The sequence below is a fragment of the Netta rufina genome (assembly GCF_964035555.1).
Source record: "Netta rufina genome assembly, chromosome: 3".
Classification (NCBI taxonomy): domain Eukaryota; kingdom Metazoa; phylum Chordata; class Aves; order Anseriformes; family Anatidae; genus Netta; species Netta rufina.
The window spans coordinates 49,054,149-49,068,108 of NC_140125.1; the positions used below are offsets into that span (position 1 = coordinate 49,054,149).

General features: G+C 33.8%; 1 protein-coding gene across 1 annotated transcript in view; it reads right to left on the reverse strand.

The window, feature by feature from the left end:
* PACRG (parkin coregulated) overlaps positions 1-13,960 on the reverse strand; it is a gene marked incomplete at both ends in the record, with an annotated part of 215,678 nt that overhangs the window by 19,686 nt on the left and 182,032 nt on the right. The window lies entirely within an intron of this gene.

Genomic DNA, 13,960 nt, shown 5'->3' on the forward strand with positions numbered 1-13,960 from the left:
CTATTCTAATTAATGTAGGTGCCAATAGGTCTGCAAACAGTATCTAAGATAAGGCAGCTACTATTCTGAGCAACAATAACAAGAGCATAATGTAATGCTAAATATCTGGTAAATTGACCTCAGTGGCATTTATAAATTTGGATCTAAATACAAAATGCAGCTTTTTGAATGTTAAATCACCATTAGTGATTTAGATACTCCACCTATATGTTATCATCATCCTTTTGCATAATTTTAACAGAATTTACTAGTTATACTATATCTTACCGATTACAATACAAAAATAACCTGTGGTTTATTTTTCAGAGAAATATGTATTTTCTTAGCAAAGAAGAATGACTGTTCCAAATTATTCTAGTGTTCAGAAAATGTTATCAACTATGGCATGTACTTTAAATGTTCCTGAAGGATTGGATGATATTTTTTAATATGCTTCCCATCATCGATTTATATTGAACAATTAAACTTGTTAAACACTTTGTCTCTCTGTGAGTGAGGAAATGAAAAGCACCCTGTCATCATGCTTGTTAGATGTAATTGAATTTAGCACGTGTGCTAGAAATGAAAACTTTCTTTTTCTAAATTTGTAGATCATAAGTTACATTAACTAGAGCCTAACTGCCACATAACATCTGGATTTTGTACCACTACATCTTAATAACTTCTACTTCCAATTTCACAATTATAGCATATCCTCCAACATTTGAATATATTATTGTAATGAATGCTCATTTAAACATATTATTTCATATCTTCCATATTTCTGAATCTCAAGATTGATTAGAATATCTATTTGAACAAATAGAAAGTTTTGTTGGCCCCAAACAACCAACCAAATAAAAACATAGAAAAGATGAAAAAAAATAAACCCATGTATAAGACAGTGAACAGCTGCCTACCTCACTTCTAAAACAGGCTCCAATAAAGCCCCAAATCTCTCTGTGATGCTTTCTGATAAATACATTGACTATCATTCTAATGCTTCACTTACAAATAGGACAATATTTGTAATGTAATCTTCCTTTAGAGGAGAACATCTCTTCCAGATGTGTAGTTAATAGTTAGTATACTCTAATACTTATGTCAATGTTTTCTTACTTTACGGCTTGCTAGTTACAGCAATTTAGGATTTTTTTTCCATTTATATGGCTACTAGCATGTACATAAGCTGTTCAGTGAGCTACATGACATTGGAAATATAGTTCACCATGTGCTTTCAAATCACAAACTTGTAATCAACATTTAATATAACAAAAGTGTGCCTGGATATAGGGCATGGAGTCAGTCATTTAGGATTTTTGGAGACTTTAATATTTAGAATCTAATTAGCTGGGCTGTAAATCTTGATCATCGCACTTATTAACTCTTACAGTCTGTGGTAATATTAATAACAGGATTCTTCCAATTCTGTAATGCTTCTGTTGGCAATCACATAAAAATAAACAAGGTTCTCAACAAACAAACAAACTCCTCCAAACAAGAAGTCAAATAAGGTACAGGATCTTCTCTAAAATCAGTCATCCCAAGAAAAGAATAATCTTTAAGCATTCTTCTCTTTCCACACAAGCTCTGGAGGTTAATAAAGCACATAATATTGAGTCAGTAGCAAGATTGCTCAACTAACCCTGAAGTTTTCCGAAAGACACAAGATAAAGATCATCTAAGCTTATTCTGCAACCACAGTCACCCACATGATAGAATCAGTGGCCTGTACAAAAGCTAAATCAGCTTCTGGATGAAGGAAGATCACGCTTCAACAATATTTTCAGGTAACATTTAGACCTAAATTGGTACAAAGACAAAGAGGAGAAATACAGGGACCATGGCAAGCTGACACACTAACTAGCTTTGCACCTTGCAGCAGATGAGAGTTAGAAGTCAAACCAGAAATGAAATGTTTTTCTGATCTCATTCTTGTCCATTTGTTCACTACAAAAAAAATCACCATTTAATTTTCCTTTATTAATTGTTATTGAGCAGCTGTATTCAGATACTCTGGAACTATACTAAAAGTGCATAAGGTGTGAAAACTGCAAAATCCTTGTAGAAAGGTGAGGTTTCATGATTCTTTTATGTTTATCCTTTTTCTGTGGTAAATGGTTTTATCTTTTTAAGAACTGAAATCATATACAAAACAAGAAATTTAAATAATAAAGGCAAACAAACAGTTCCTCCTTCCCCTCAAATAACAGTAAAATGAATGAGTATAAAGAAGACTGGAAAGAAACGGTGTGTAACAGGTCTGAAAGTTTTCAGAGAGAGAATATTATATACATTTAAGAGAAAACAAACAAAGAAACACAGATTTCATTTAAACACAACTGATTTAAATGTCAGCTAATTGAGATTATTATATAATGACATTTCTTGAAATCTCTTCTTTAGCTGTTTGCAGTGCCCTTCTGTCACTATCAACTTCACTCTCACTTTGTTTCTTGCAGGAAACCAGTAAACCCAGGTTTATGCATTTAGACTCATGGATATGGGATGATAGGAACAACCTTTTTAGTGTCTTATTGTGATGTCTGATTTGCAGATTGCAAATGCATTAGTTTCTGACAACAATGATTCAGTTTTGAGAATTAATCTTGTCCATAGGAAGAACCTGAATTGTACAAGGCACAAATTTGTAGTCTAGAAAAAAATAAATCACTCCCTGAGGCTTCTTCCCATAAAAAGGCTAAACAAATGTAAAACAAGGTAAGTAAAACAAGCGGTTAATTTCTGGGGACAGCATAAATTCTATGTTTTCCCCTTAGGGTATACTTGCACATAGTTTATCATTCAATTCCTGCTGTCTTTCTGTTCAGGACAGAAATAACAGAGCAAAATGCAAAGAATTTGGTCAGTCCAGAATATTAGCGTGTCATAAGAAAGGCTCCTCTGTTGGTTTTTCTGATCCATTCTCAATCTGCTAATCTCTCTGGAACTTTAATTGAATTCCTTCCTACTTTTCTGTCACTGCTGGAAAATCTGCTACCAAAACCTCAGGAATATGGTACCACATTGAAAATAAAATGTACATGGTTTTAATACTCTTCTTCATTCAGGATCATGCATGGTAGTTTTTGTATGCTTATTTTCTGTCATATACAAATACACATGATTATTCATAGTGGAGTCTGAAATGGTGAATGGCATGAAATGGAATGAAATTATATGAATAAGATGAGGTTCATTCTGTATGGCAATTTCTTCCCCAGGCAGCAACGCTGCGCTCAGTTATCACACATGGGTAACGTGCCACATTCTTCTCATGCCACAGCATTGCATTCCTTACTGGCCTGGATTGTAATCTGATTTGCAATCTGACTAGGTCACAACGAACATGACTTGAAGGATAGCTCAGCAGTAAAGTTACATGATCCTTGCTGAGGAATAAAACCTCTGGGAGATATCTGGTTAGGATAATTGATTATGCAAGAATCTTTTGGATCAACTATGTCACCAGTCTCCTGACTAACAGAAACATAAGCATTAAAGGTTACTTATTGTCTTATTTTCTTCTTTTGCTATGAGGTGTCTGAAACATTTTTATATTACCTGGATTAAAAAACCTTAGAAACTACTGTAGCTCCAAATCTTGGATTCATCCCTGATTTAAACAAGGGAAATGCAAATCTAAGCAGTCCTTCCCATTCTTTGAAGAAATTCAGATTCAGATTCTGCTTATTGCTCATGCTTGGAGATACATAGGGAAATTAGAAAGATATTTTTGCATTAGCAGAGTTAAATTAAATCTAAACTTAAAATTTAAACATAAAATTGTTTCTTGAATTGAAAAGAAGTATTAAAGATGATCATAAAACCAACAATAAGTTAGAAAACACTTTGGTGCTTCTGTCTGGTACTAGAAAGTTTTGCTTCTTGGAAGATATTATTTTAAACAGATTTATGTTTTTACTAGTAAGGAGAGACCCAAGTCTGACTTCACATACTTTACAAAACAAGTGATTCTACTGAGTTAGATGTAACATAATCTACAAATAATTATTTAGGTAATTACATATGTTAATTTTGTACAAATCAGTACTTTAACCTAAGGCTAATAAATCACAGAATTTCATTTAAACCAAAAGAACATAAAGTTGAAAAGTATCGGTTTTTCAATAATGAAGTTTGCACACACAGCGATGTGTGAATCAATTTTCATAGTCCTTCAATGTTCTTCTGACAAGTGAAAATATGATTTAAAATTCACAATAAACTTCACACAAAACTTACATGAAAACTAAGGAACAGAAAAGAGGAATTTATCTCACAGTCCTTTTGAGTCCTCACTTTTGTGTTCACAACTTAGAGATTTTCATATGGACTTCTGCAAAAGTTCAGAAATCTCTAGCTGATTTTGGAAACCCAGGCACAGATATTCTATGTAGAGTTAGATTGTGTCTACATTTTAAATATTCATAGCATCTTCAGCACATTACTGTACGAAATGATTCATTACTTTTCTGATACTGAGTCAAGGGAACAGGTTGTTTCACATTTAGAGAATATGTTCTGTAAATAAAGGAAATGTAAGGAAAGCTGAACATACAAAATAAACATAGTACTTAAAATTCTGGTGTAAAAATTACAGTTTGGAGTCCTCTATAAGAATTATTTCTGGGGGATGCTTGATTTGTAATTAAAGTTCAGAAAGTCTCTACGATCACAATCTTCCTATTTTATGGCTTCCTTAAACATCTTAGACTAATAAAAATTTTAAAAATGATTTTTTTTTTAATTCCATACCATACAGAGTATGAAAATGGTGTTTTGATATGAATATATAGCATTTTTGAATCTTTACTTGATACAGTGGAATGATGCCAATTTAGCATCAATGGAAACATGTCAGTTGACATAAGATTAGGCCCACATTAAGCAAGAATCACTTAGTAGTTATAAAAGAATATTATGATCAAAATGCTACTTATGGCTGAACAATGTTGTGGTAAAACAGAAATAGTAGAAGGATTTTTTGAATAAATGATACCTTTTCTAGAGGCTATTTTTTATATATTAAATAAATAAACAGAAATTTAATAAAAATTGACTGTTCAGAAAATTTTGTGTATAAACAAACTTGAAATTTTCTGTTATTGAATCTTATTTTTATTTCAATCAAAAATGGAAAACTAGAAAAAGTTAGAAAAGTATCAGTGACTATGCAACAGCTTCCCTCAGAAGATATTCTTAAGGCAGAAAAATGCTGGGTTTTGTGTGTGTGTGTGTGTAAGTTTAATGCTGAGTGCATTTCTAAGCTCTGGTTTTCAAACATCTGTATATACATACATACATACATATATATGTATAAAACTGTATACAGTGAGTCCAGCTGAAAAGCAATGAACTATTCACAAAGGTAAGCTTATGTTCACAAGTGCTTGGAGACTGAAGGAGTTACTTTAGATCATGGTCATACAGTAATTATTAAAGGAATGAAGATATTAAAATATCATTATTAAAATTTTAATATAGTATGTGGCATGGACCAAAATAGATGTGCTATAAATGATGCAAAGCAGATAAATCCTACCTGAAAGTTTTCCTATTTTTGAGAGAGAAAAAAAAAAAAAAGATATTATCTCTTCCTTGTGAGTAGGCTGTTACAAGAAAAATAGGGAAAGCTAAATCTGAGGTGACATACTATAATCTACAAGTTCCTGAACCATGGCAGAACATATTACTGCCATTTTTTTCTTTTCTTTAGAAATCATAATGGCAGAGGAAAAAGGCTTTAGCCTTACCTTCAAAGATACCTTTAACATTTTGCTTTCTGTTTTATTTTCATTTCTGTACTGTCAGAAATGCCAGTGGATTTCCTTCTCCTGTCTGTTAAGCTCCCTTAGAAATATCTCTTTGTAAAATACTAGCATATAATTTTCCCCCGCAACATTCACACACACACAAAAATTTATGTTTTATTCTAGAGCTTCAGCTTCAGTATTAAGTGTTGATTTACTTAATAGTAAGCATGTGTTGAAGGTTTTCTTCTGTCATAGTTAAAGAATACATTTGTAGGGTAGAGATTTCTAAATAAAACAAAAACAAAACTATAATCAGACACAGTTGTTGACACTGATCTTAGGAACTCTTGAGATGTCTACAGGTCACAGATAACAGAGAATGATACTCATTTTGAGCTAGATATATCTGTATACTCAGTTTTGGGGGAAGAATATTTAAAACTCACCGAGATCTGAATTCCACCATGAGATCTCACAGAAGTGAAGTGGAAGGTTTCAAAATGTGCAGAGAGAGATTAAGTGTGAATTCTGATTTTATTTTTATTTATTTAGTTATTTATTTGTACTTTAGATAACAGTTTGTATGCATGCTGCTTAATTTATGGCCAAGTTGGAGCCTGCTGAATTGTTAGACAAACATAATGACAGGATTACCAGGAGACATAATATCATTGCACAAAGCCCTACTATATAATAATGTAAGCAAAACCATTTTAAGTCAATATAATTTAAGTAAAGTTAAAAAAAAAAAAAATACAAAACCCTCACATGAGAAGAATAGTAAAATTTTATAAAATTGGAATATAAAATGGAAAAAAAATTTGGAGATTTCAGGTCAAACTCATCCCTAGAATAAACAGATGTAATTTCAAACATTTCAACATCTACTGCCTGAAATTGCCTCTTCTGTCTTCCACTAGCTCCTAAGTAATTCATGCCAACACTCAATTTTCTTCTACCACGTAGTCTTTTTCTGCAGTTTTCTCAGGTTTCTGAATCATTTTCTGAAACCTAGAATCTCTTCTTGAAGCTACCAAAGCTAAATTCTCCTCTGAATTACATGTATAACAACTTTTAGCATTTTCACTTATCAGAATTTGACTTGCACCTTGCTGAAGCTGGCAATCACAAAGACTAACAGCAGCCCTTAGCTTTCTCAGCCTGCTTTAGAGCACATGGAGAGATTAGCTTCCTCCTGAGGTGAATCAAACTACCTAAAACTAGGTTCTTGTTTGGGACTGACTTCTAGAAACTTTTTTCTCACAGATAGTAGAGATTAATTCTATAGAAATAACCCTCCTAAGCCTAACAGGTAACATTTTGACACTGAATCCTCTTCCTCTCCCTTCCCCTTTTGAAATCATCTCCTATTATGGGTGCATTTTAATTTCAAGTTAGGCAAAATTTTTGTTCTTCTGTACATGAACAGTGCTAAAATATGTAAGATTTTCTTGTACTTAAATGTTCTATATTTTGAGGCCCTAGATTTGTGTGAACATGTGCTGTTTTACTTCCACGGGTTCCAGACACATTTCCTCCTGCCACCTCTCTACTCATCTCAGATGTCTGTAGGCTGACTCAGCTCACGAACCTAGCAGAAACATTAACCATTCTTTTTTGTTGCTAGATTCATTTTCTACCAAAATTCTAAATTGAATCATCTCTCTTAGGGGCAAGCTAAATGAAGTAGCAGGACCCCCATAGCCAGGAGGGAAGGGGAGATGGAGACTGCCTTTTTCAGGAGTAGCAAAATCAGAAGATCTAGAATCAGACGATCTATTCCAGCTGCTGGAATAGACTCTGTGACTTTGGCTAAGAAATTACCGTGTGAAATTACCAGCCTTGGAGACTCGTCATTGCTCCATCGATTCTCTCAGATACTCTAGATTTCCTTTGATCACTCCATGCATAAGTTTAGTAAGATAATAAAAAAATTTCCTGGGAGAAACTTGATCTGAAATATTTTGATAGTTAGGCAAATAAAATTTATGTGCTGAAAGACAGTAGTGATTCAGCTAGAACATCACAAACTCTGTGACAGACAGCACCTACAGCCACCAACATAATGAGAGGTTGTTAAAACCAAAATGCTGTTTTACAGCACAGATTGAATCACTGGTAGCGTCAGCTTCAACCTGTTCTTTCCTTCCCTCCCTCCCAGTCATCTAGGTACTGGCACCAAGGTTGACCTCAGGCTATGAGAATTAATAAGAATAGTCCCTGATGCAGGACAATACTCTTTCTGTTCATACCAAAAGCTAGCCCATACTATTACTGGATCTTAAAAAAAATATTAGTACAAAAAATAAGTGTATCTGTGGTATGAATACAACATGCAAAGCTGCTGCTGTGTCACTTTGCCCTGAGGACATTTATTGGTTCATAGGTATAGAAGTGGCTATAGTCTCTCTTGTGCCTTCCCCAAAATCTGCCTTCATTAACTTAATGGGTGTTCTGGTAATGAAATTAATGCAAGTGAGCAATGCATGGTATTCCTGAATGCACATGCTTTACAGGCTTCCTTGTTTCAAGACACTACAAGAGCAATAGTCTGTTATGAATTGAAAGAATGGGGTATACAACAGAAGCAAAGAATATGTACATTTAATTGCTGTGGGTAAAAAGCTACAGTAAAACAAGACTTTATAGAAGAATAAACAGGTTTGCCTTTTAATCATTCTTGTCAAACACATTCTATTCTGAGAACTTTCGTCATAGCCTCTTGTTTTCCTTGAGTTCCCCCCACCCCCGAGTTTCTATTCAGGAAACCTGCAGTTTGCTTAAGACAGGATTAACACATAAATTTCATCTATAGTCAAAGAACAGACATGTATTGTACTCTAATGTCTAACTGCATTCAAAAAAATCCTTTATGAATTCTAAAACCGATGTATTCTCTATTGGAAATATCTTAATACAAATTACTAAAACATGAACTTTTTTTTCTCCATCGAATGTGTGGACAGAAGAAATAAAGTGTCATATTTACATGTTCACAAATAAAGTGAATAGAAGTAAGTCACAGAGTACAGAAGTATTTATTAAATATAAAGACATTAAGCAATTAGACTATCAATTAATAACTAACAAACTATTATAAACTTCCTTACAAAGCCAACAGTATATTCCCCAGCCCCTTTTAAATAATTGACTATAAGCTGTTTTAGAAGTCAATGCATTTAAGATATGTTTGGTAATGTCAATAAGTGGGTATTCTCCTGCCTTGTTCTACTGCTGTTTTAATTCACCGCAATTGTGCTGTGTTTCATTAGCTTCCATTTTATTATATAAGAAGGTGAAATTTATCATGAGTACACATTAAATTGCGTGACTTCAGCTTCCTGTGATGGACAAAGTAATGATTAAAAAATGTGTCTGCAACCTTATGGCCAATTGAAAGGATGCCATTAATATTTCAAACATAATGGTCTTGGGCAATATATTAGTGTGATGGGGGTGGGGTCAGTCATTTATTCCCTGTGGTAGAAATTACATATGGGGAAGGAAAGAAAGTGTCATATGATTGGCATTTGTAAGTCTAACTTGTTTCAGTTAAACCAACTGATTTTACTTCTCTTTCAAGAGAAAAAAAAAAAAAAAAAGTAGTTTTTTTTGGCTAAAGTGAAATTTATTGATCTAAGCAAGAAGCCCAGACCCTGAGTCCTCTATGTGAATTCAGAAGGACTGAATTTGCCATAAAGAAGGGTATGGCTATAAGACCAAAAATAAGTTATTGTAACAGTACTTCACTTTCCATTTTAATCTGCCTTTCACAAATAAATAAATAAATAAATAAATAATGTAATGAATAAAATAAAATTGGAGTTTATTAATATGTGTAGCTTTACATCCAATCTTTGATGCTGACACCAGTCAAATTCATATAATATTTCCAAGACAGCAAAGGAGAGTTATTAATAAAAGATCTATGTTGCACTGTCACACAGATAATGAAAATAAAAATATTAGTGTAAAAGTTCTTATTTGAGATTTCCACATGAGAACTCTACATCAGGGTCTCTCTATACAGTCTCTCATGAACTTCACATTGGAATTTTGTACATGAAAGAACAGAAAGTTGTCTGAGCTACCGTTTACTCAAAACATCTGAAAGAATAAGTCTGTACAGTATATTCACTGAATAAATAGCAATTTCAGCACACAAGTTAGTATTAACTTTGAAGTTCACATTTCTCTGCAGTAGAGTCAAGAGGAGAATATAGCAGAGGGTTCACCTTCGTAAGTTAAATGTATGAACAATGAACCAAAATAAAAAACAAAGTGCATTTGACAGAAGAGTAGAGCGATATAAAACATAAATGTTTTGAGCTGTTAAAAATACAGCAGGCATATTATTTTTTTGAAAGTACATGTTCACCTCCAGAAGAAAATGAATTGAACTGATTAGGAATGCTTAATCAAAACACCAAACAACGCACCACCCCCACCATATCCCCAGTTAATTTACTGTAATCATTTTACTGTCTTCTTCCACAAAAGTCATGCATACACTTAACAAGAGCTCACATATCATATCTTATTTAAGAGCATTACAGAAACTAATTAATACTAGCAATTACATTGGTTTTGAAATGGATTTAGATTTCATTAGAAATTGGTCTTTTCAGAGGCTAATGGAGCAGGGAAAGCAGCAATCACAATGGTAGGTCCTCATTCTCATAAACTATTACATATATGTGGAAAATAAAAAAGTGTTCATTGTTTATAAACATGTAAGAAAACAGATTTACCATATTGTACTTCTACTATATTTTAAAAACAACAACAAGAAAGGAAATAGAGTGAAAAACTTGTGAAAGAGACACACAGGCAGTAAAAATGAGAGTGGATACACCATATAAAACAAAATTTTAGAAAGGGAGGAAGCAAGACCAGTAAAACCAATCTCATTGTTCCAAAACTTCATAACATGGTTTGGTTTTCTTCTTACAGACTAACAGAATTGCAACAAAGCAGCCTCGTGTCTTTACCTTCTGTCTTTAGAACCTTCTGTCTTTAGAACAATCCTTTGCGGTTAGGAGATCAGTTCTGGTCTCTTTGATAGAAACTGTCCCTTCTTGAATCCAACTCAAAACACAGCTACTGTCATCTTCCTAGCCTGGAGCTTTGATATAAATAATCAAACCCTCTGAACACTTTTCTGGCTTAACGTTTTCCATTGTTTCAGAGTTCTGGTTCCATGCCTAATACTCACTCTTCTTCTCACCCCCTCACCTACTCTAATTTCCATACTGTTTACCCTGTCAGACTTGAACATGTTTTATCTAGTGTTCTTTACAACCACCTTAGTATCTAATTGAACATACCATCAAAGTTCTTAGAAAGAGCAGACCCAGGAGAGACAGAGGAGGAGTACTCAAAATTCTCTCTAGTATGAACTGGAGAAAATGTCTTATCAACACCTGTAGCTGTTGTGGCTGCTCAGCTTCACTATAGCAGCTGCTAAGCTAAATGTAGAAAGTACTGATTTGTGTCAGCTGTCTTTAACTACCTGCGAAACTCTGAGCCAAAGAATTTTGTCTAAAAGATAATTCATTCTGAGTCCAGTAGGGTGCTCCTGCAAGGAGCAGCAGCTAAAAATTTTCTAAATGACCTAGTGGGAGATATGTATGCGAAGCCATCTTCACCCTTCCCAGTTTTCCTTCATATGAGACAACTTCTTTGTATGCATCTGAGAGACAGAAAAGGGATTTTCTTACTTCCATTAAACCTGGAAAGGAGAGAGTTTGTGTGAACCTCGAGCTGCAGTCACAGAGGAGATCACCAGTTTCTTCACTGGAAACTAAATTGCTGTAATTTTTATATTGTTACCTTCTATGTCCATCTGTAGTCATGTCTTCTCACTCCATGAATATACTGTAGGAATACTGGAGGAAATTAGTAGGGAGCAGCACAGAAGATCTCAAACCCAGAGAAGTGAACCCTACCGTTTTCATAAAAGAAGGGTGCTCCTCTTTCCCCATCTGCAGTCAGTGCTCAAAAAGCTCTGCGAATGGCTCTATAATCGCATACAAGTTCTGGGAGAATTTTGCAATGCACAAAATAAATAAATAAATAAATAAATGCTCAAATATGTGAAAGTCATGGGCTTAAACATAAAAATTTCTACAGATTCACACTTCCTTTGGGACAAAGGGGAAAAAACTATGGAGAGGAATGTAGAGCTGACAGCAATTTCTTTCCTAATATAGGTAAACATAACCTCCTTAGTAAACGGAGACTCAGAGAAATGTCAAATGGAGAAGTTAGTTTTAATGTTTCTTAAATTCAGCAGCATTTCAGAGTGTTGAGAAGCAGTCTGACTAAATGCTTTAAAATAGTTAACCAAAGCTCAGATGCTGGTTTCTCAAAGAGTTATATTGTGTTCTTTTGAAAAATGGCTTTCATTTTAGCTGTTCATTTTTGGATCAAATGATTGCATCAAAAATGGGGATTAGTTTGGGTTCAGCTGGGGTGCAGGGCAGAGCAAAGTTTGCATATGCTAGTTACATAGCTATCAGGAGGGCAGAAGGCTATTTTAAGCTCTTTAGCTATCAACCAATTCTACTTACTCAGCTTTAAATTTTAGTACTTATGGTTTAGTTTATGCTGATGATGACCTTTACAGTCAAAGAAATCAGATGACAATGGTTGTTAAATGTGCAAGCATTTACACAATATCTGAATCAGTGAAAATATTTATATTAGAACAACAGCAGAAAAATTGCAAATGAGACCTATTAATCATAATGCTTTCATCCTAGGTGGTCAAAACACTTAAAGAGTAGTTAGTTACTATAAATGCTAACATATATCACAGATAAACAGAAGATTTACGCAAGTAATGCAAAAATCTATTTTTTTTTTTTTTTGAATACCCATACAGTTTAGGTTTGCTTATTTTCAGGACTGACCTGACAGGAAATAATGTGTCACTAGTTTCATTTTATGGACAAGAAACCAGAGCTCAGGAAGCTTTGGTGTAGCGAAGTTAAAAACTGTTCAGGACTGACCCTAACTACACGCATACAGAAACCTCTTACATTAAATACACTGACAGACATTTGAGGAGGAAATAGGATTTACATTGAGACAATTGTTGGGCCAGTTGTGAGAGGCAGTTTGTCATGTTTAAAAAGAGAACACAGATATTCAACAATGTACTACAAGGAAATTGGATGCTGACACAACAGAACTTTAAAAATAAAGTAGCATTTCCTCAGCAGACAGTGGTTAAATTTCTCCCAGCAAGGCAACCATAAATTCAAGAAGACTAAAAATATGCAAACCAAGTAATTTCATTGCTCTAATAGTTCCATTTTAAGGGTAGCATTTTCCCCTGTTAGATTATCTCTTTCCCTTTCCTATGGTAAACCAGTGCAGGCTGTCAATTAGGTTAATAAATAATCTCATCCCAGAACTTCTGCTATTCAGTCAAGCTAATGACTTCATTGCAGGCAGCCTAAACCTCAAGTGGTTGTTGCCTTCTAAAATCCTGGCAAAGGCTTCAGGAGTTCCTGATTATATAAAATAAAAATTTAACACACTGCTTACCAGAGATCAGTTGGGGTTGTAAACACTGCAGTATATATGACAGTGTAGCAAATTACTACTATGCTTTCTGTTTGTTTTTTTTCCATTCATAGTATTACAGTATTACTGTAAAACCCTGAATTCACACTGAAAGCCTCCAATAAATTAGCTTTTCCAAGACCAAAACAGAAACATTAACACAGATTATTAAAATACTGTATTTAATAGAATAGAGTGTTAGTTTGAATGATCAATATACTGATCATAACTGATCATTGTATATCATAACTGATATACAAAATGGAATAAAGATCTTATTACTATAGAGGAAAGTATTTTGTTACTGCTTACAAGTTTTTCATGAGTATTACTGGGCAGATACGTCTTTGTTTATGCTGAGAATGAAATAAATAAATTTCACACATGCAAGCACATAAAAACAGACCTTAACCCCTTTAAACAGCAGGTAAGCAAAGAGTCTTACAAAAGGTATATATTTTTAATCAGAAAAAAAAATAACAAACCTGCTTAGTTTGCTAGCTTTTGCTATTAAATGTGAAAAACTTTTTATATAAAAGGCATTATAAATATTGCTCATGCAAAGTCTCAATACCATTACACTCATTCTAGCGATTCTGTGTGTGGTGTAAACACAAGTTTACATCAAATTTATATTGATTACTGCTATTGAT